Source organism: Gopherus evgoodei, chromosome 21, assembly GCF_007399415.2.
Source record: "Gopherus evgoodei ecotype Sinaloan lineage chromosome 21, rGopEvg1_v1.p, whole genome shotgun sequence".
In the NCBI taxonomy this organism is placed as follows: Eukaryota; Metazoa; Chordata; order Testudines; family Testudinidae; genus Gopherus; species Gopherus evgoodei.
In genome coordinates, this window is record NC_044342.1 from 7,735,489 (window position 1) to 7,758,254 (window position 22,766).

Below are 22,766 nucleotides of genomic sequence, written 5' to 3' on the forward strand. Positions count from 1 at the left end.
ATATAATTTGCTGATTTGTTTAAAATGATGTTGTTGGCAAGATAAGTAACCTGTCGTGTTGGAAGATGTAAGTAAGAAGTAAGAACATGTAATGAGAAACAAAAGAAAAATCTCTTTCTCTTGGAAACTTAGAAGCAGAGTGACCCAGGGCAACGTGACCCAGGAACTACAAATTCAGCAAGAAAATTGTAGACATTAGATGATTAATATTTGTGCATAAATAATGTTCAGGTTATGTAAAATTAAATGGATAATGTGTTGACTTAAGAATGGAGGAAAATTAAGCCATAGAAAATGTGCAAATATATGAAAATACATGTAAAATATGTAAAATATATATGCACATATACAAAATACATATGTAAAATATGTATAAAATACATATGTAAAATACATATAAAATAAGAAAATGCATATAAAATGGACTGGAGAACAGGAGATCCAGGCAGGTGAGAAGGACTGACGTCATGGAGGAAGGAACGACTTTTCAATGCCCCAGAATGTGTTAACTTGTGCCCATTCACCTATTCTGTCTTCTCTGTTATTACCTGTGAGACAGAAATGTATGTCCAAACACTATAAGTAAGATTAATTCTGTCTTAAATTGTATTAAATAAAAGCAAAACTGATTAAGCCTAAATTGGATGGACATATTACGCCGTTTCCCACTCTACACTCCCAACAATGTACACAATTTGATAAAAAAGGTAAATCCCACATAAATGCTCTCATCTCTGCTTTGTAAATTAATTTAGCAAAGGTGTGACCCTCATACAATAATTATTGGAGCAACAATCCGTGATTTGTCAGCGAACACATATGTGTTAAGTTAGTATACACCCAGTATGTGAATACCTGTCAGTTCTACAAGCTGAATTAGTGTATGTTCTTCCCAGTATTCTGTGCACTCATGCTAACCAACATCCCACACTACCAAGCAATAGTATAACTTTGTATTTAACATAAGCAGATAAGAAACTTGTAAAAGTCAAGATACATTAATTCAATAGCTTAGTACAAATTGTAAGGAACCTTCATGGACCAGGCCATAGAATACTGTGTCCAAAAGCAAGATATGGAAAGTCATGGTTCAGAACAATAAGTTAAGGAATGAAATTAAGGGATGAACAGACAGGCTGGATTTCTGTGACATAAGACATAAGAATGGCCATACTGGGTCTGACCAAAGGTCCCTAGCCTCTGTTTGTCAGAGGATGGAGATGGATGGCAGGAGAGACATCACTTGATCATTGCCTGTTAAGTTCACTCTTTCTGGGACACCTGGCATCGGTCACTGTCAGTAGACAGGATACTGGGCTAGATGGACCTTTGGTCTGACCTAGTATGGCCATTCTTATGTTCTTATGTAATGATCATTGATCTCTCTCCTGCCATCTATCGCCATCCTCTGACAAACAGAGGCTAGGGACACCATTCCTTTCCCATCTGGGCTAATAGTAATTAAAGGACTTAGCCTCCATGAATGTATCCTGTTCTTTTTAAAATCCTGTTATAGTCCTAGCCTTACAACCTACTCAGGCAAGGAGTTCCACAGATTGACTGTGATCTGTGTGAAGAAGAACTTCCTTTATTTGTTTTAAACTTGCTGCCAATTAATTTCATTTGGTGACCCCTAGTTCTTATATTATGGGATCAAGTAAATAACTTTTCCTTATTGACTTTCTTCACACCACTTATGATTTCATATACCTCTATCATATCTCCCCTTAGTCTCCTCTTTTCCAAGCTGAAAAATAGTAGCCTCTTTAATCTATCCTCATATGGGACCTGTTCCAAACCCCTAATCATTGTAGTTGCCCTTCTCTGAACCTTTTCTAATGCCAATATATCTTTTTTGAGATGAGGGGACCACATCTTTATACAGTATTCAAGAGGTGGATGTACCATTGATTTATATAAGGGCAATAATATATTTTCTGTCTTATTCTCTATCCCTTTTTAATGATTCCTAACATCCTCTTCGCTTTTTTGACTGCTGCTGCACACTGCATGGATGTCTTCAGAGAACTGTCCATGATGACTCCAAGATCTTTCTCCTGATTTGTTGTAACTAAATTAGCCTCCATCACATTGTAGGTATAGTTAGGGTTATTTTTTTCCAATGTGCATTACTTTACATTTATCCACATTAAATTTCATTTGCCATTTTGTTGCCCAATCACTTAATTTTGTGAGATCTTTTTGAAGTTCTTCACAGTCTGCTTTGGTCTTAACTATCTTGGGCAGTTTAGTATCATCAGCAAACTTTGCCACCTCACTGTTTACTTCTTTCTCTAGATCATTTATGAATAAATTGAATAGGATTGGTCCTAGGACTGACCCTTGCTGAACACCACTAGTTTTCTATTCTGAAAATGTACCATTTATTTCTACCTTTGTTCTCTGTCTTTTAACCAGTTCTCAATCCATGAAAGAGTTTTGTAACTACAGTTATTTCTAGTTGAAAGGTATAAATTTGGGAGCCCAGCTTCTGTGCAAGTTGAATTTAACAATGTTGAACGAGACGGCTTCCTGGAGACTTGTATCATATTGAACATTTTCCCAGTACTATATTATGACTGGATTTTAGCAATAAACTCTACTGTCAACCAATTGACTGTACAATTTATCAACAATAGGCAGCAGAGTGCAGCCAATGATGGATAACAGTAAACTAACCATTATATTGTATCACAGCAGTGAGAAAGGAGTGACTTATTTAACAAGGGCCACTTGCACAGGTAAAAAATTTGAAGTGGGGGCTATACTGTATAATGAGCACTAGGGGGCAGAAGAGGGTGGGGGTGGGGAAGGGGCGGCTGTACTGTATAATGGGCACTGGGGGCAGCAGAGGGTGGGGTGGGGAAGAGGTGGCTATACGGTATAATAGGTACTATGGGTAGCAGAAGGTGAGGGTGTTAGACTCGCAGCAGGAGTCACCCTATGAGATAGGGGAGCAGGCAGATACCAGACACAGTGTTGGTATATAATCCACAAATACTCTTTATTGCTTACAAAATAAACTATTCAGTTCATATTCATAACACAAGCATACTACACCAGAGTCTGAAGGTAGAACTGAAGTCTCGATGGCCAGTTGATGTTCAGTCTGATCACAAGGTGCAGGGAGCCAGCATTACCACATCTTAATCTAAAAAGGGCTCTGGATCCACAAACAACTTCAAATTGTGAGTCTATCGAATATCGTTAATAATCCACCCCATCATGTCATCAGTTGTCTGGGCAATTTCAAAAGACAGTTCTGGTCAAATTGCCAAAATTCAAGATGTTTAGAAATAGTCTCAGGCCGGAGATGTTCTTCTTTCCCCAGTTCTTATTTACAACTGCAGCAGATACATTGCAACAGGTACATTGTCATGGCAATGCCCCCAATGCTATTTCTTTATCTGGCATTTCTCCATCTTTCTCATAACAACGTTTTTTTTTTGTTTTTTTTTTGTTTGTTTGTTTGTTTTAATGCAAACACCTCTTGACCGCAGAAAACCTCAAATTCTTGCTTTGGTTGTCAATATGAAACACACAACCAGCACACTTCATCTGCACTAGGCATATAACATACTACATGGATATCTATCTATCTATCTATCTATCTATCTATCTATCTATCTATCTATCTATCTATCTATCTATCTATCTATCTATCTATCTATCTATCTATCTATCTCCCAACAGTAGTGGGGAAGGGGTGGTTATGCTATATAATGGTCACTAGAGACAGGACAGAGTGGGGTGAGGAGGGGCAGCTATACTGTATCATGGCCAATAAGGACAGCAGAGGGTGAGGGGTGGAGATGGGGTGGCTATACTGTAAAAGGGGCAGTAGAGGAAGCAGATAGACATGGCGGAAAAGGGATGGCTATACTGTGTACTGTATAATAGGGGCAGCAGAGGGTGAGGGTTTGGGAATGGTCAAGCAATGGTCCATAATAATGTCAAAGACTTTGCTTTTTCAGCTTCTGCAGCTTCATACTCTCTTGTTCTCACAGAACAGTGTATTTCCTTGTTGTCAGAGCCAATCCTCAGCCTCAGAGCAGCGAGGAAGATTAATTAATAGCAAGGGAATTCATTACTCCAACAGTGTATCTATTTGCTTCTGCAACATTTCCCTGTGTGTTTTGCTGAGCTGTTCCCCTTCTACTTGTGGGTGTGGCCAGGGCATGAGACATTCCTGGACCTGGTATGGTCTTGATCATTTTCCATTCATCACAGTTCAGAGCTGGCTTGATTTGCAAAGGGGCTGAGGTCTCATTGACAGCAGTGGGAGATGTAGGAGTCAGATGTTGCTGTAGATTAGCCCCACATGTTTAATAAGTGTCTAGAGAGAAAGGACACAAATAATTCACCTTTGGGAGCAGAACCTTTTGCACCTAGGCCTCTGAATGGACATTTCATGTAGAGCAACAAGGATGATGCAAACGGCCTGTAGCTGTTGCCTAATAACATTTCTATACGGAGTTGGCGCTGTAGTTTGTGTCTCTGAAAAAACAGCAGATAATCTCTTCTACTCCTCTGGGGCTTTTTGGCAGCTAGAAATTCCATTTGTTTATTTTTAAGATAAAAATCTATCATATCTGTGCTTGCTTCATCCCAAACACTTCCAGTCACACATCACTGATGTATTTCATATTGTCAGAGAATCACAGCATTTGAGGACAAAAGGGACCTCTAGATTATCTTGTCTGACTGCTTCTGTCTCACGTTGTCTTGAATATCATCACACAGGCCAACAGAGCATTTTAGCCAGGCATCAAAGTGAACATAAAAAAGAAATGTACCTGGTGGTCCCTATAACTGTGCACTGAAATGGGGGTACCTCTGTGATGCAGAATGTGTAATGTCATGCAACACTGATAAACAGATGATTAAGGCAGGAAGGAAAGAACATCTCATGTAATATAGAAATTGTGTGTGGGTATGTCTGCATGTGAAAGAGAGAGAGAGAGAGAGTGAGAGAGAGAGACTGTGCCCCAGTCTGCAATGACTATATAGCCAGCCAATAACGATAGTTATATAGTCAGTAAAGGATAAAAGGGTGAGAACTGAAAGCAGAAACACAAGATACCTATAGATCTAGACATAAAAAATTACTTAGAAAGACAAGGTAGATGAGGTAATATCTTTTATTGTTGGTGAGAGAGACAGCAGTTGGTCCAGCAAAAGATATTACCTCATGTGCTTTGTCTCTAGTATCCTGGGACCCAGATGGCTATAACAGCGCTGTGTACAAAAATAGCGTAAGCAATTAGCGTTAGAAGGCCTTATAACCTGAACAGAAGGAGTTGCTCAATGAATTAGCATAAGTAAGTAAACTAACAATGAACGTAAGTTTACTGTTTTGTCGTAATAACAAGTGTAATAATAACAAGAGCAGATAGGAAACAACAAGGGAATGAGACCTGCTCTCTGTGTGTGTGTGTATGTGTGCATGCGCGCTTGTGACTCTCACCTCCTGCTGGAGGGAATGAGCCATGCTCAAAGTGTGAGTGCATGCACCACAGTTGCCCCCCTCTTGTGAGCCCACGGAGTCGTTCATAATCACTGGTGGTACAGAAAGATATTTCATTTATAACTCATCTGAAAGATATAACTTTCACAAGAACCAATGTCCCCTTTCACAGTGAGGGGTCACTGCGGACCAGCACAAACACCAAAAGGAGAGTGTCATCTATTAAGGTACCCTAACTACCTACTGCAGCACAGGGCCCCCAAGTGCAATTCTGGGGCACTGTGGTAATCAGCCATTCTCATAGGAGCAGGTCCACTGCTGAGCCTCTCACCAAACTCCTTGTAGCACAGGGTCACGTGGTGCCCGACTGAGGCACAGGGGGTCAGCATGGACCAAGAGACAATAGTGCCCCCAAGTGAGACCCCACCCAGCTCCTTGCAGCATGCTATCCCTTGGAGCTGTGCTGGAGCACTGGGGTAAGTACTACTGACCCACAGAGGAGAACATCCTGTAATAAGTCCTCCATCCTGTTTCTGTCAGTACAGTGCCCCCTACTGCTGAGCCGCTACATTGGGATCAATCAAGAACATCCCATAGAGCCCTCCAGATCCATCCCTGTATTTTAGTCTCCCCTAGTGCTACACTGGGGTATTGCTAGCAACACTAGGGCAAGATTGCCTCAAACTGAGCACTCCACTTCACTCGCAGTAGCACAGCCTCAGCCCCCAATGCCCATGCTGGAGTAAGGGACTCAGAACTATCTAAGAAATGAAAGTGCTCCCAGCTGAGCCCATGACCCCATTTCCTGAAGCACACTACCCCCTAGCACCTCTCAGCTTCCGCACAGAGTTTATTCTAATGTTCCTGGGAACTCTCCTGATTCTGGTCCTGCTGCAAATTTACTGGTGTCAATGGGAATAGTCCCATTGAATTCTATGTGCTTTGGATCTGGCTCTATAGGAGGGAAATGTGCCCTTTCATTAGGGCAGTAGAGTGAGGACTCCTGGGTTCTGTTCCCAGCTCTGGAAGGGGCATGGAGTGTAATGTTTAGAATAGTGGGAACTGGGAATCAGATCTCCTGTATTCTAATCATGGGTCTGAGACAGGAGCGGGGCACACAGTCTGAACATCAGGGAATTGGAGTCATGAGCCTTGGGTATTGTTACTGACTCTGCCCCTGATGCTTGTGTTGTGTTGCCCTGGACAAATCATTCCTCTTTCCAGACAAAATAGTATCACACAATTTACACTACTTAGTAAATCTCATTATGATTTTCATCTAGAAAACAAATGACGATGATGATGATGATGATACCACTTCCTCTGAAATAATTACCCCAGTGAATTTTATTTTGTTGAAGGTTGATGCAGAATTGTTTTTCCTCTGAGGAATATTACAAGAAATTTCCTACAAGGAGTAGGTCCCAGAAGCCAGTGAATGAAATGAAAACATCTCTGTTTCCTTCAACACATTTTGCACTTGTAGCTAGGAGATAGAACTACTCTTCTTAAACAAGGTAGGATATAAATGAATGACTTAAGATCCCAACCATTCTCCCACTGAAGTCCATGGGTGTTGTGCCCCAGTCTGCAATGGCAGCAAGATCATATCATTGGTTTCTTCATCTGAATTTTCCATACATGGGCAGAGAATCTTAATGTGTGTCTGAGCACGAGTTGTGTCTGTGTTCATATCTATCTATCTATGCAATCTAGTCAAATCCATCTGGCAGTCTACCTGTTAGTATAGCAATTGATCTATTTGTCTCTGAATCTATCATTCTGAATTCAACTAGTTTAATAATCAAGGCTCAGGTCGTGAATTTGACTTCAGTGCTAATTTATACCAAGTGAAGTTCGGGTCCCATAATTACATAGTGTCCACCAAAGTAACAAGAAAGCACCAAACATGCTCATCATCATGCCATGATTATATTTATTATTTTTGTTGTTGTTCTGTTATTGTTGGTGTTTCTTGCTCCTCCCTCCTCTCCTCCTTACTCTACGCTGTTTTTCAACTGTCATCATCGTCCACTGAGTCTGAGTGGAAATGTTGTTTCTTGAAGTGGTTCTTGTATTTGGATCTGAATACCGTCAGCTGGGAGGACTTAGTCTGATCTCTTCTAATAAGAATGTCCACTCCCAGAATCTGACCTTGGCACATGCTCTGCACCTACTGCCCAAGAGTTAAATGGCGGTCTCTTTTAGCTGAATTTTTCTCAAACTTTCCTCCACATCATGTATGCTTCTTTAATTGCTTTCATGTCCTCCTGTATACTAACAGAGTGTCCAGATGCCTTGAAGAGCTGAGAAAATGTCACTCAACTGCCAATGACAAGCATCTTTATTGACTTTATTCCTAATGGTGAGTAATTTTCTACATGTATTTAGAGCTGTTCCAAATATCAGCCATTACATAAAGAAATAAATCCAAATTCCTTCTGAAAAAATAGTGTCATCAATATTGATGTTTTCCAAGAGAAAACATCGCTATTGATGGCAGTTTCAATTTTCCATTCAATTTCATGTGGACTCTTTGAATCAAAATTAAGGTTTTCAACTTCTCATATCAATTCAGGGTGAAAACACAAATATTGGAATTTCCCATGAGATGGAAATTCCATTTTCCAGGCAACTTTGCATGTACTGCAGTGGTCGTGCTGTGGAAAGTACCCACAAACATCAACAGAGGTTCCCTAAAGTAGATCTTAAGAGAGGCAGAAGAATTTCAACCTCTCCACCAGATCTCAGTATTTGGAGAACATCATTCCCTTTTGTTCTACATTGTTCTAGGTAGTGTACTTTGCATAGTGTGCCATCAAAGTTTGCTTCGGTTGTTTAATTAAATTTTATCTGTCTGATTCCCTTTGAATCTCTCTCTCTCTCTCTCTCTCTCTCTCTCTCTCTTTCTCTCTCTCTCTCTTTCTTTCTCTTAAATTACCTGGAGAATGGTCCTGTGGTTATGGCACAATTACAGGTAGCAGGACACCTCAGTTCCTTTTCTCAGAATGCTGACTAGCTATATTAATCAAATCTATTCATCCTATCATTCCAGTTTCCCCCTAATAGCTCACTGTTATTTGATGTGTTGCTTTGAGAGCTACATATTGAAGTTACTAAGGATATGCAAGACACAATATTTGTTTACTCATTTTAATTCCAACTCTGTTATTTTATTGTCATGCCTGTTATTAGGAAGTTGCTTGTCAACAAGCAACCTTGAAGTAAAACATTTGTGGAAAACATCTCTTCTTACATTGTAGGATGTTCCTTCTTGTAAAGTTCTTTATAGCAAAGTGATTGGACAATGATCCTCCACTGGTGTAAATCAATATAGCTCTTTTTATACCCATTGAGCTAATAAGATTTAAACCAGCCCTAGGTCTTCTTTTGTATATTGAGAGAAACCAATGCATTTGGGATGCTGCGATGTTAAAGCCAGGGATGATTTCAATTGTTCTCTAATATTTAAGGAATAATAACATTTAATAGTATACAAAACACCAACATCCCCCATTGTTTTCAACATTTATTGTGCTTCTCATTCTTCAAAGTGCTTCAAACATATTAGGCTTAGCAGCATCAGTTTATTCATGTCAGTAGTCCTCACTTATGTGAGTTGTAACTGCAGAGGGAATACTTGCATTCATATAACAATTCTCATGATTAAGAGCTGAATGAGAGCAGAATTTGCCCTCATTTGAGAAATTGTATTTGATAAATGTGGCTGTAGCATAACACTCTAAGAGGGGATAGAAAGAAAGAAAGAAAAAGAAAGAAAGAAAGAAAGAAAGAAAGAAAGAAAGAAAGAAAGAAAGAAAGAAGCATTGATTCTTTTTTTAATTGTTCATGTAGACAGAAAAAAATGGTTTGAAGAGGAAAGATTAAGGAAGAGGAAGGATGAGTTTGAAGAGGAAGAATAGAACTCCTGATACTGGAAACTGGTATACCACCATTGCTAGTATAAACTGATGTAGCTCTTTTAGAGTCAATTTATCAAATCCTTGTCTGTTGTAAATCAGCTCTATTTCCACTGGTGTCAAAGTGGTCGGATCTCCAGCTGATCTAAATTGGCATAGCTTGAATGACATCAATGCAACTACACCAGGTTACACCTGATGATGATTGGGCCCAGTTACATATTTGTATATATAATCGCAGCAGGTTTTATTCACAAGCATCCCAACAGAAAGGAAACCACTATGAATTGTTTGATTCATACCCACATATTTGGTATTCCTCAGATCCAGTCTCTTTCTATGTTGCCCCTACAGATGACCTATTCTGCGAGTGACTCTGGAGAGAACCAGACCATCTCTGATGTATTCATCCTGGTGGGGTTTTCATACCTTAACAAGCTGCAAATTCTTCTATTTCTGTTGCTTCTAGTCATCTACCTGGTCATCCTGATAGGGAACCTGCTTGTTATCTTCCTTATAAAGCTAAACCTCTCTCTCCACATCCCCATGTATTTCTTTCTGGTGAACTTTTCAATCTTGGAAATCTGCTACACCAGCAGTGTGGTCCCTCAGCTACTGGTTCACCTAGTGGTTGAGGAAAAGAATATCTCTATTGTGGGCTGTGTGGTCCAGATGTATATCTTCAACATCATGGGCCTGACGGAATGCTGCCTCCTAGCAGTCATGGCATAAGATCTCTACATAGCCATATGTCACCCCTTGAACTACAGAACCATCATGATGGTCGGGTGTGTGCACCGCTTGCAGGTGCTTCATGGACGATCGGCATCTCAGTGGAAGTAGCTCAGACCACGGGGATCTTCCACTTACCCTTTTGTGGCTCCAACCGCATCCACCACTTCTTCTGCGACATCCCAAAGGTGGTGAAGATGGCCTGTCCTACATCTGCATTATTTCCACCATCCTTAAGCTCCAGTCAGCGAAGGGAAGACGTAAAGCCTTCTCCACCTGCTCCTTCCACCTCATGGTGGTGACTTTGGTCTATGGAACAGCCCTTATCACCTATCTCAGACCAAAGTCTAGCTCCACCTCAGAAAGTGATCTAATCATTTCCCTCATGAACACAATTGTGGCCCCAGTGTTGAACCCCAGAATATAGACACTGAGGAACAAAGAGGTGAAGGGAGCCTTTAGAAAAACAGTAGAGAAGAGCATCTCTTCTCACAAACAGAGAAATTAGAGAATGAAAAGCAGAGTCAATCAAAATGGAGGAATAAGAGAAATTCGTAAACATTTTGTTGAATTTCTCAGAATGACTCTCACATTTTTAATTAAAATTTTACCATGTGTGAAACTTTGACATCTTCTAAACATGGTGACAAAATGGGAAGAGAAAATTTTTATAATGAAATTAATAAATAAATAAACTTTAGTCAAATTTTTGATAGCCAGAATCTTTTGACCAGATCTAAAGATCATTGAAAAAGCCTCAGGTCAGCTAGGAAAATTAATTATTACCAAGGGAATTGCCAGAGGAATTCATTACTCCTACAGTGTAACTTTTTGCTACAGCTAATGTAAAAATTCCCTATGTATTTTGCTGGACTTTTTCCCCTATACCTGCGAATGTCACCAGGGCAGAGGATGTGCCTAGACTTGCCATTGTCCTTGATCATTTTCCACTCATCACAGCTCAGAGTGGGCTTGATTTGCACAGGGGCTGAGGTCTCATTGACTTCAATGGGAGATGCATGTCTTGAATATTGCTGTACATTAGAACCAAGGGTTTGATCAGAGTCTGGAGAATAAGGACACAAATAAATCCCCTGTGAGAGCAGAACCTTTTCCCCATGGCCCTTGAACGGACATTTCATGTAGAGCAACAAGAATGATGCAACAGCCTATAACTTTCTCCTAACAACATTTCCCTACAGAGTTTATGCTGTAGACTGCGTCTCTAAAAAAACACAAGATAATCGTTCCTACTCTTCTGGCATTGTTTGATAGTGAGAGATTCCTTTTGTTTGTTTTTAAGATTCACTTCTACCATATCTGTGCCTGCTTCACCCCAAACACTTACAGTCGCGTATCACTGGTGTATTTCATATTGTCAGAGTCACAGAGTTTAATGACAAAAGGGACCTCCAGATTATCTCATCTGACCTCCTCTGTCTCACATTGTGTTGAGTTTCATCACACAGGCCCACAGAGCACTTTAGCCAGGCATCAAATGGTGGTCCCTGTGCTGGACCACTGAAATGGAGTCATGTCTGGGATGCATCGTACAACACTGTTCAACAGATGTTTAAGGCAGGAAGGAAAGAACACCTTATGCAAAATAGAAACTATGTCCATGTGTGTGTGTGTGTGTATGATAGAGAGAGAGAGAGAGAGATTTGTAGCCCATGTAATGACTATATAGCCATTAAATAATGATAGTTGTATAGTAAGTAAATGATAAAGGGTTGAGGAAATGATAGCAGAAACACAAGAGACCTATAGGTTTAGACTTATAAAAATTACTTAAAAAGATAAGATGGGTGAGGTAATATCTTTTATTGTTAGTGAGAGAGACAGACATTGGTCCAGCAAAAGATATTATCTCACCCAGTTTGTGTCTCTAGTATCCTGGGACTCAGATGGCTAGAACAGCACTGCATACAAGAATATCTTAAGCAGTTAGGGTAAGTAAAAGGCTTTCCAGTCTAAACAGGAGCAGTTGCTCAATGAGTTGCCATAAGGAAGTAAAGTATCAGTGACCTTAAGTCACAAAACATCACAAGGCTCTGTTTATTGTTTTGTCATAATCAAAATTGTTGCAAACATCAGATATGTAACCACAAGGCAATGACTCCTGCTCAGTGTGTGTGTATGTGTACGTGTATATGTATGTGCCTGTCTGTCTGTGTGACTGTCACCCCCTGTTGGAGGGAATGAGCCATGTTCAGTGTGTGTGTGTACATGCCACTGCTGCCCCTTCTTTTTGTAAATAGACTCACTGACTTCTCAATGACCACAGGTGTGCAGGAAAGTTCTTTCATTTAGAGCTCATCCACCAGAAACACTGTTCCATTCCACTGTGATGGATCGCTACTGGTCAGCACCAACTTCAAGGGGAGAGCACCCCCTAGTGAGCCACCCTTCCCACCCTTGCAGCACAGGGCTCCTGAGTGCTATGCTGGAGCACTGTGGTAAACAATGATTCTGATGGGAGCAGGTCTACAGCTGAGCTCCTCCCTCTGCTCCTTGTGGCACAGGGCTACATGGTTCCCTGCTGAAGCACAAGGGTCAGCATGGACCAAGAGACAAGAGTGCCCCCAAAGTGAGACCCCACTCAGCTCCTTGCAGCATGTCATAACTTGGAGCTGTGCTGGAGCACTGGGTTTAGTACTGATCCCCAGGGGAGAATGTCCCTTAAAGAGTCATCCACCCTTTTCCCTGCAGTACAGCACCCCCTACTGCTGAACAGGGACATTGAGATCCATCAACCTAAGAACATCCTCCAGGTCCGTGCCTGTATTTTAGCACCCCTTAGTGCTAGACTGGGATATTGCTAGCAACAATGACTAAGGGGGAAGATTGCCCTAAACTGAGCACCCCACCTCACTCGCAGTAGCACAGCCTCAGCTCCCTATGGCCATGCTGAAGAAATGGAGTCAGAACTGTCTAAGAAATGAGAGTGCTCCCAGCTGAGGTCATGACCCCATTCCCTGAAGCACACTACCCTCTAGCACCTCTCAGCATCTACATAGAGTTTATTATACTGCTCCTGTGAACTAGTCCTGATTCTAGTTCCACTGCAAACTTTATCAAAGGGAATAATCTCAGTGACTTCTAAAGACTTTGTATCTGGTCCTCAAGAAGGGAAATGGACCTTTTGGTAAGACCAGTAGAGTCTGAGAATGAGGATTCCTGGGTTCTGCTCCCAGCTCTGGGAGGGGAGTGGGGTGTAATATTTAGAATCATGGGAATTGGGAATCAGATCTCCTATGTTGTAATCATGGGTCTGAGATGATAGTGTGGCACATAGTCTGAAAGTGAGGGAACTGGAGTCATGACCCTTGGGTGTTGTTACTGACTCTGCCCCTGACTCTTTGTGTTGTGTTAGAATCATAGAATACCAGGATTGGAAGGGAATTCAGGAGGTCATCTAGTCCAACCCCCTGCTCAAAGCAGGACCAATCCCCAACTAAATCATCCCAGCCAGGGCTTTGTCAAGCTGGACCTTAGAAAACCTCTAAGGAAGGAGATTCCACCACCTCCCTAGGTTACCCATTCCAGCGCTTCACCACCTTCCCAGTGAAAAAGTTTTTCCTAATATCCAACCTAAACCTCCCACTGCAACTTGAGACCATTACTCCTTGTTCTGTCATCTAGTACCACTGAGAATGATCTAGATCCATCCTCTTTGGAACTCCCTTTCAGAGTAATTGAAAGCACCTATCAAATCCCCCTCATTCTTCTCTGCAGACTAAACAATCCCAGTTCCCTCAGCCTTTCCTCATAAATCATGTGCTCCAGCCTCCTAATCATTTTTGTTGCCACAAAATTCAACCTAATGATTCAAGCTGGATACTCATGTACCATTGAGTAAGTAGTGGTGTGGTCAAATGTTTAGAGCACAGAGCTCTGAAGCAGGAAGAGCATGGTTTTCAAAGCATCTGAATCACTGAGTCAGTGTGTGGTACTGGGCAAATCACTTGAGGCCTCCTTAGTAAGTGCGTTGGATAAATCATTCCTCTTTCGAGACAAAATAGTATCATACAATTTACCCTATTTAGTAAATCCCATTACAATTTTCATCTAGAAAATACATGATCATGATGATGATGATACCACTTCCTCTGAAATTATTGCCCTAGTGTATTTTGTTTTGTTGCAGTGTGATGCAGAATTGTTATTCCTCTGAGGAATATTACAAGAAATTTCCTTCAGGGACTAGGTCCCAGAAGCCAGTGAATGAAATAAAAACACTTCTGTTTCCTTCAACACATTTTGCACTTGTAGCTAGGAGATAGAACTACTCTTCTTAAACAAAATAGGTTATAAATGAATTAATTAAGGCCCCAACCATCCTCTCACTGAAGTCCATGGGTGCTGTGGCCCAGTCTGCAATGTGAACAAGATCATATCATTGATTTCTTCATTTGAATTTTCCATACATGGGCAGAGAATCTTAATGTGTGTCTGAGCACATGGGTTGTGTCTGTGTTCATATCTATCTATCTATCTATCTATCTATCTATCTATCTATCTATCTATCTATCTATCTATCTATCTATCTATCTATCTTTTAATTAATATATAAATTGATCTATTCATGTCTGAATCTATCATTCCGAATACATCTAGTTTAATAATCATGGGTCAGGTTGTGAGCTTGACTTCAGTGGTGTTATGCTAATTTACACCAAGTGAAGTTCTGGTCCCATAATTCCATAGTGTCCACCAAAGTGATAAATAAGCACCAAACATGCTCATCATCATGCCATGACGGTATTTATTTTTGTTGTTGTTGTTCTATCACTGATGTTTCTTGCTTCTCCCTCCTCTCATCCTTACTCTGCTCTATTCCTCAAATGTTATTATCACTCACTGAGTCTGAGTGGAAATTTTGTTTCTTGAAGTGGTTCTTGTATTTGGGTCTGAATACAATTGTTTTGGAAGATTCAGTCTGACCTCTTCTAATAAGAAAGTCCACTCCCAGAATCCAACCATGGCACATGCTCTGCACCTACTGCCTAAGAGTTAAATGGCGATCTCTTTTAGCTGAATTTTTCTCAAACCTTCCTCCACATCATGTATGCTTCTTTAATTGCTTTCATGTCCTCCTGTATACTAATGGAGTGTCCAGATGCCTTGAAGAGCTGAGAAAATGTCACTCAACTGCCAATGACAAGCATCTTTATAGACCTTATTCCTAATGGTAAGTAAATGTCTACATTTATTTAGAGCCGCTCCAAATGCCAGCCATTAAATAAAGAAATATATCCAAATTCCTTCTGAAAAAATAGTTTAATCAGTACTGATGCTTTCCATGAGAAAACATTGATGTTAATGGCAGTTTTCAATTTTCCATTCAATTTCATGTGGACTCTTTGAATCAAAATTAAGGTTTTCACTATTTCAACTTTTCGTATAAATTCAGGATGAAAATATATATTGGAATTTCCCATGAGATAAAAATTCCATTTTCCAGCCAGTTTAACATGTACTACAATGGTTGTGCTGAGGAAAATATTCACAAACATCAATAGAGGTTCCCCAAAGTAGGTCTTAAGAGATGCTGAAGAATTCCCACCTCTTCTCCAAGGCTTCCTATTTAGAGAAAAACATTCTCTTTTGTTTTAAAATGTGCACTCTGCATAGCGCGCACTAAAGTGTGCTTTGGTTGTTGGATTTAATTTTCTCTATTTCATTGAATGTGTGTGAGTGTTTGAGTGCGTTCAATTTCCAGGAGAATGGTTCTGTGGTTATGGCAGAGTTTCAGGTATCAGGAATGATGGCTCGCTGTGTAAACCCAGTCTCTTCACCCAATCATTTCCAGTTTTCCCCTTAGTAGCTCACTATTCTTTGACGTGTTGCTTTTATAGCACATATTGAAGGTGCTAAGGGTATGCAAAATACAATATTTGTTGTTGTTCATTTTTATTTCAACTCTGTCATTTCAGTGTCATGCCTTTATTAGGAAGTTCCTTGTCAACAAACAACCTAGAAGTAATAAATCTGTGGAAATTGTCCCTTTGTACATTGTAGGATCTTTTTTCTCGTAAAATTCTTTGTAGCAAGGTGATTAGACAAAGATCCTCCACTGGTGTAAAGCAGTATAGAACTTTTTTATACCCATGAATCTGTTAAGATTTACACCAGCTAAGGAACTGTCCCTAGTTCTTATTCTGTATATTGAGAGAAACCAATGCATTTTGGATGCTGTGATGATAAAGGCAGGAATTATTGAAATTGTTCTCTAATATTTAGGGAAGAATAACATTTAATAGTACATAAAAGACCAAAATCCCCCATTGTTTTCAGCATTTATCATGCTTCCATTCTTCAAAGGGCTTCAATGATATTGGGCTCAGCAGCACCAGTTTACTCATGTGAGTAGTCTTCACTTATGTGAATTGTAACTGCAGTTGGAAAATTTGCATTCGAATAAGAATTTCTGTGTTTAAGATCCAAATGAGCTCAGAATTTGCTCTCATATGAGAAATCTTATTTGATTAATGTGGCTGTAGAAAGAAAGAAAGAAAGAAAGAAAGAAAGAAAGAAAGAAAGAAAGAAAGAAAGAAAGAAAGAAAGAAAGAAAAGCATTGATCCCCTTTTGAATTTTCATGTAGACAGAAAATAAATGTTTTTGAAGAGGAAGAACAGAACCCCTGATGCTGGAAACTGCTATGTCTCCATTGCTGGTATAAACTGATGTAGCTCCTTTAGAGAAAATTTATCAGACTCCTGTCTGTTGTAAATCAGTTGTATTTCCACTGGTTGTCAAAGTGGACATTGTGATGGGTTGCCCTCCCCAGGGGTGCCACCTGATCTACTGGGATAACACTCAGCCCATCTGTTCCACCAGCCTGGGCTCCCTTACACTGTGCTGCTGAGCCGGGCCCTCAAGCCTCCTCCAGCACACACGCAGGTTGGGCCCCACCCAGCTGTGGAACAAAACAGACACTGAAATCAGACCTGCATGGGAAGCTTCAGCTAGGGAATTGCCCAGCACTCAAGTGCACCCCCCCACACTGAAGTGTAAACCCAAAATTGAAAGAAAACACAGAGAACTGTACAGCATAAGCTCATTGAAATTCACCCCCTCCCTCGATGTAGAGGAAGATATCTACAACTTTTTGCCTCCCCCTTATGAATTCCACAAACTGGTTTTAGAGACATCATAATCAAGTTTATTAACTACAAAAGATTTTAAATGATTGTGAGGGATAGCAAACAGATCAAAGCACTATTTTAGAAAGAGCTAGACATGTACAAGTCCATGAGTCCAGATCTAATTCATCCGAGGGTGCTGAGGGAATTGGCTGATGTGACTGCAGAGGAATTGGCCATTATCTTTGAAAACTTGTGGAGATTGGGGGGAGGTCCCGTACAATTGGAAAATATAGTGTCCATCTTGTAAAACAGAATCCGGAGAATTACAGACTGGTCATCCTCACGTCAGTCCCTGGAAAAATCATGGAGCAGCTCCTAAAGTAATCCATTTGGAAGCACTTGGAGGAGAGAAAGGTGATCAGGAACAGTCAACTTCCTGAAGGGGGTTTCCAAAGAGGATGGAGCTAGGCTGTTCTCAGTGGTGGCAGATGACAGAACGAGGAGCAATGGTCTCAAGTTGCAGTGGGAGAGGTCTAGGTTGGATATTAGGAAACACTATTTCACTAGGATGGTGGTGAAGCACTGGAATGGTTTACCTAGGGAGGTGGTGGAATTTCCATCCTTAGAAGTTTTTAAAGCTCGACTTGACAAAGCCCTGATTGGGATGATCTAGTTGGTGTTGGTCCTGCTTTGAGCAGTGGGTTGGACTAGATGGCCTCCTGAAGTCTCCTCCAATCCTAATATTCTATGATTCTATGATTAGCCAGCAAATAAAACAAAAACACAATATAAGCTTAATATTCTAAAAAAACTGGTTACAAGTAGTAATTTCTCACGCTAAATGTTGATTTAGGCAGATAGCAGAGGTTCTTGAAAGCAAGCTGATCTTGCTTGCAGCTTAAAACTCCAAATATTTCTTTCACAGGTCAGGCACCTTTCAGCCTCGGCTCAGTCCCTATCTCCCCCTTTATCTTTGTTCCTTAGATGTTTCCAGCAGTCATCCTGAGTGGGGATTCAGTGAAGAATGAACCCCGATTATTTCACTCCTCCTCCCTTAAATAAGATTTACATATGGCAGAATCCTTTGTCTTTCAGTGTGATTCCCATACCCCTCAGTGGAAAAATACTCATGTTTTATCATGGAAACAAGTATCATGTGACTTGAACACATGACCCTGTAGTGTCAAAGCAGCCATAAATTAGAGGCAGTTTGTAGCATCCCTGGAAAGCTTCTCAGGAAGGTGGGAGATTAGCATCTTCAAAGACCTATTGTTCTTCTTAATGGTCCATTAACTTGTTCCCAGCTAGCCAGCCAGACTGATTGCATTCTGTCTGGTGGGCATTCCCCGGGTGCAAACACTTTTGTAGTACAGATGTATAGTCAATGTTGCTAACTTTAGATACAACAATTATACATGCACACTAATAAGCTAATCATATTCAGTAAATCATAACCTTTCTAATGATACCCCATATAAACTATTTCAAATAAAATACATTAGGATTATGACACAATCATATCATACTATTACTATGAAAAATATAGGGAGCAGCATCACAGTCATATCTCCAGCTGATCTTCATTGTCATGGCTTGATTGATATCAGTGCAGCTACACCAGTTTACACCCAATGATGACTGGGCCCAGTTACATGTAGAACTGCAGCAGGTTTTTATCTGAAGCATCCCAACACATAGGAAACCAGTATGAATTGTATGATTCATATGCACATATATGGTATTCTTCAGATTCAGCTCCAATGTCTCTCTCTTTGTCACCCCTGCAGATGACATATTCTGAGAGAGAGCCTGATGAGAACCAGACCATTTCTGATGTGTTCATCCTGGTGGGGTTTTCATACCTTACCAGACTCCAAATCCTTCTGTTTCTGGTGTTTCTGCTCACCTACCTGGTCACTCTGGTGGGGAACCTGCTCATTATCCTCCTTTAAAAGCTAAACTCATCACTTCATACCCCCATGTATTTCTTCCTGCTGAACTTGTCCTTGGAAGTTTGCTACACCAGCAGTGTGGTCCCTCAGCTGCTGGCTCACCTTCTCATGGAGCAAAAGATCATCATCATTGTGGGCTGCACAGCAAAGATGTATGTCTTCACCATCCTGGGCTTCACAGAATGCTGCCTTCTAGCAGCCATGGCGTATGACCGCTACATAGCCGTATGCAAATCCTTGCACTACAGAATCATCACAAGTGGTCGGGTGTGTGCACAACTCGTGGCTGCTTCATGGACAATCAGTATCTCAGTGGAAGTAGTTCAGACCACGTGGATCTTTAGCCTGCCCTTCTGTGGTTCCAACCACATCCACCTCTACTTCTGTGACATCCCACTGATGGTAAAGATGGCACGCACTGACACATCCAGAAATGAAATTGTGGTCTTGACTGTGTCAGTTTTATTCATCATGGGCCCTTTTTTGTTGATAACCGTGTCCTACATCTGCATTATCTCCACCATCCTCAAGGTGCCATCAGCAAAGGGAATACGTAAAGCCTTCTCCACCTGCTCCCCCCATCTCATGGTGGTGACTTTGTTCTATGGAACAGCCCTTTTCACCTACCTGAGGCTCAAGTCTATCTCCACCCCAGTGAGTGATCAAATGATTTCCCCAAGTACACAGTTGTGACCCCAGTGTTGAAACCCATAATATACATTCTGAGGAACAAAGAGGTGAAGGAAGCCTTTAGAAAAACAATAGAAAAGAGTACCTTTTCACACAAGTGGAGAAATCAGAGAATGAAAGATAGAGTTAGTTAAAACGGGGAATGAGGGAAATTCATAAATATTTTGTTGAATTTCTTCTGATGACATTCACTTTTTTTAATTGGAATTTTAACATTTGAAAAACTTTGACCTGTTCTAAATCTGTTTGGAAAATGATAAGAGAAACTTTTTAAAAAATGAAATAAATAAATAAATAAATAAACTTTTGTCAAACTTTTGATAGTCAGAACCTTTTGACCAGGTGTAAAGATAATTGAAAAATGAAATGAGAATCTTTAGTCAAACTAGTATCCTGATTTTACATCTTCAAAATTTGAAATGTCAAAGCAAAAAAAAAAAAAAATTAACGTAAGAAACATTTCATAAAATGTTCACCTTGGTGTGTTGAAATTTAACAATTTTCACCAAGATTTTAATACTTGAATAATTCCAACCAGCTCTACAGAAAAGTCCATTTAGGCTTCCCCTTTTCTTGCTCTGGCTGCTCAGTGCAGCATTTTAGGTTTTGGGTTGGGTTAGGGTTCCCTCTGGCCTAATTTTAAATAACATTGCTCCCCACTTATGCAGACTTCCTATATAAGACACGGATAGATTTTTCAATGCCTAACCTGATCAGGTCACACAACAACTCTGGGAGATGGCTCTTGACTTCCATGGCATTTTTTACTAGCAGATCAGATTGTAAGATTATGGTGTATATCATAGATTCATTGATTTAAAGGTAATAAGGGACCATTTTGATCATCTAGTGTGATATCAGCAATTTCCAGGGAAGTCCAACATTGCCAGTTTAGCCTGGAGCTGGAGCACACCCTGTGGGATGGATAGGAGCTCTAAGCCCAGAACTCTTAAGAAACATCTATTGAGCATGTGGAAACCAAGGTTCTTCCAAATAGTCATAACTTAGCCAAATCTGGGTGCTGTTTCATGGAACCAGCAAAAAGTTCATCCCTGACACCAAAGTGCCCCCACCTCATATTTCATTTCCTGCTTCAGTGCCTACCAGAGTTAGCATGTCTGAAAAGAGAATTCTTCCCCTTTGTTAACACAGGGGAACCAATATATTTTCCCATAATCTCTTTCTTGGAAATGACTGAACCTATTTATTTTTGCGGAACTCTTAAGAAAATTTCCTACTGAGGCAGACACCCAACATGAAAAAATTCAGCCCAAATGGTTAAAGTTTCAGGAAATTATAAGGAATTAAAAACAGGGTCTTGTAATGCAAAATATTGGGTAACCTCATTTATAGGGTTTTCTCCCATAGGCACTTTTAATATATCTTGTCTGGAGTCTGTCTAGATTCATAGAATCTAAGGCCAAGAAGAACCACAGTGATAATCTAGTCTGACCTCCGGTATGACATAGGCCATAGAACTTCCCCAAAATAATTGCTAGAGCATAACTTTTAGAAAAAAACATCCAGTCTTGATTGGATCCACCACCTACCTCAGTAATTTTTTCCAATGGTTAATTAAAAATATACAATTTATTTCTAGCTTCAACTTCCAGCTATTTGGTAGACATGCCCAAATATCTTAAAGTAATATCATCTTCCCCTTTTCTTCCATAATTATTTTTTTCATTCTGTGTTTAATTGAGCTATAGATCATAACTGCCCAGAGAACTATTTCATTCTGTTAAATTGCTATAAATTTCCATGTATGGTTATGGCACAATAATGTAGAAGAAAGAAAGAAAGAAATGTTTTTGTTTGTTTGTTTGTTTGTTTGTTTGTTTGTTTGTTTGTTTGTTTGTTTGTTTGTAATTGGCAATAAAATAATTCAAGTATTTCTCTCTGTAAGGAAAAAAAATTATCACTCAAAGGCAGTTGAAATGTTCTGTAAATAAAAAGTAACTTGATCAAGTACAATTACTTATTGTTTGTCTCTTCAGGACAAAAGCAAACTATTTGGTGGTCTAGAAAACAAATTAGCAACATAAGCAAGCAGCATAGCATTTAAGGCCAGAAGGGACCATCAAATCATCTAGTTCAACCTCCAGTATATTACTAGCCACTACCACCACCCAGCACCCTCACATCCATCCAACAACTTAAATTAAACCAAATAATTTTTCCTTTCCTTTGAACCTGAAGGGAGATAGCCTGAGGTTCTAAGAAACTTGTTCAAGTAATATATGGTTTAAAGGGTCAAACTGAATATTTTCAAAGCCAGCTAAGGAATTTGAACAATCAAATGGAAACTCAGTGCCTAGGGTTGCACCTTGTAGGATTTTCAAAGCACCTAACCATGTCTAGGACTAGATTTTGAAATGCATTCAAATATACAGAAAGGTTTTTAGTGAGGTGGGATTTAGTCACCTGAATGATTATGAAAAATCCCATTAATTGCCTATCTGCATTTTAAGTGCCTATGAGCCCTAGTTTTTAAAGGTATGTAGGTGTCTAATGGTCACATAGGTGCCTAGAGGGATTTTCAACCATGCCTAGTACCTAGCTCTTGTTTAATTGAAATAATGTGGTGTCTAACCTCCTTAGGAACCTTTCTAAATCCCATTAGGTGCATATCCTGCATCTGTAGACACCTAAGTACTTTTGAAAAACTGGCCTTTAGGGTCTGACCCAGTACTCATTAAAGTCAATAGAAAGACACCTGTTGAGCACTGGATTTGGCTCTTAAGTGATGCATTGTGGTGGCCATCTGCATTTGGGGGAGTTTTGTCTCAAGGGAGCACAATGGTAAGAGCTCAGCTTTACTGCCATAATGTACTGTGTAGACACTACCTAGGAGATATCACAGCAATGGAAGGGGTTCGTCTGTCACTGTTGCAACTCCATCTCCCTGAGTAA

At 40.2% G+C, this 22,766-nt stretch overlaps 2 pseudogenes; both read left to right on the forward strand.

Moving 5' to 3' along the window:
• The first annotated feature begins 9,741 nt into the window (after positions 1-9,741).
• On the forward strand, positions 9,742-10,627 carry LOC115637969 (annotated as a pseudogene).
• An 8,371-nt stretch (positions 10,628-18,998) lies between these two features.
• On the forward strand, positions 18,999-19,987 carry LOC115637881 (annotated as a pseudogene).
• Positions 19,988-22,766: the final 2,779 nt, after the last annotated feature.